Source organism: Physeter macrocephalus, chromosome 11 (genome assembly GCF_002837175.3).
Source record: "Physeter macrocephalus isolate SW-GA chromosome 11, ASM283717v5, whole genome shotgun sequence".
Taxonomy (NCBI): Eukaryota; Metazoa; Chordata; class Mammalia; order Artiodactyla; family Physeteridae; genus Physeter; species Physeter macrocephalus.
The window spans coordinates 152236146-152237683 of NC_041224.1; positions in this window are offsets into that span (position 1 = coordinate 152236146).

The following is a 1538-nucleotide window of genomic DNA, read 5'->3' on the forward strand; positions in this document are numbered from 1 at the left end:
CCTGCCGATGCAGGGGACACGGGTTCGTGCCCCGGTCCGGGAGGATCCCACATGCCGCGGAGCGGCTAGGCCCGTGAGCCATGGCCGCTGGGCCTGCGCGTCCGGAGCCTGTGCCCCGCAACGGGAGAGGCCACAACAGTGAGAGGCCCGCGTACCGCAAAAAAAAAAAAAAAAAAAGTACCTCCTTTTATTCAGAGAAAATCCATTTTCCTTTAATTTTTGTAACTACTCCCAGTCCTACCATTTTAAATTACACAAATAGAAATTTCCCTTCCCAGGTAATAACCATCAATATGTTGGGAAATATGAAGTCTTCCCAATATTATTTCTTCCCCAGGATAAGAATTCTCTATTCTCTCAACTTGTCCTCATGTGTCATGGTTTCCAGTCCCTTCCCCTACATAATCTAATCACACATAATATGTATTAAAGACACAATTGCTTTATATGCATTTGCTCTTTGAATACTTATAAGAGCCCTGTGAGGAGGGTGCTTTTTTTGTCCCCACTTTACAAAAACAAGAAACTGAGGCCTGGAAAGGTCAAATAATTTGTCTGCAGTAAAATAGCTGGTGAACGGTTATGAGCTATGATTCAAACCCAGCCCTCTGATTTCTGAGCCAATACTTAATCTGTACTTTCTCAACTGTATTGGTTCCAACTTATGGGACCCCTTCACAGCCTGGTTGCATGGATCCTTACCAAAGGGATCTAGACAGTAAGCATCATCACAGACACTGGGCCATAAATGGGGTGGGGCTGAGAGCCAGGGAAGACAACAAAGTGTCCCTAAAGGCTGGAGGACTAAGGACACCATCTCTTCTGGGGACCCTTTAGCAGAGAAGAAACTTTAAAGTGCTTCAACATTTTCTCCGATACAATATAGATGTTCTCCCTACAAATATCAACTCAAGAAAACATCTCTGTCCAATCGCAGGCCAACTCTGGAAGTAAAGAGGCTTTGAGAAGCTCAAGCCAATGGTTCCTAGACTTAAGAATGCATCATGTCCTGGCTATTGTAAATAGAGCTGCAATGAACATTTGGTACATGACTCCTTTTTTTGTTGTTGTTTTGTGGTACGCGGGCCTCTCACTGCTGTGGCCTCTCCCGTTGCAGAGCACAGGCTGTGGACGTGCAGGCTCAGCGGCCATGGCTCACGGGCCTAGTTGCTCCGCGGCATGTGGGATCTTCCCGGACCGGGTCACGAACCCACGTCCCCTGCATCGGCAGGCAAACTCTCAACCACTGCGCCACCAGGGAAGCCCATGACTCTTTTTGAATTATGGTTTTCTCAGGGTATATGCCCGTAGTGGGATTGCTGGGTCGTATGGTAGTTCTAGTTGTAGTTTTTTAAGGAACCCCCATACTGTTCTCCATAGTGGCTGTATCAGTTTACATTCCCACCAACAATGCAAGATGTGGCACATATATACAATGGAATATTACTCAGCCATAAAAAGAAATGAAATTGAACTATTTTTAGTGAGGTGGATGGACCTAGAGTCTGTCATACAGAGTGAAGTAAGTCAGAAAAACA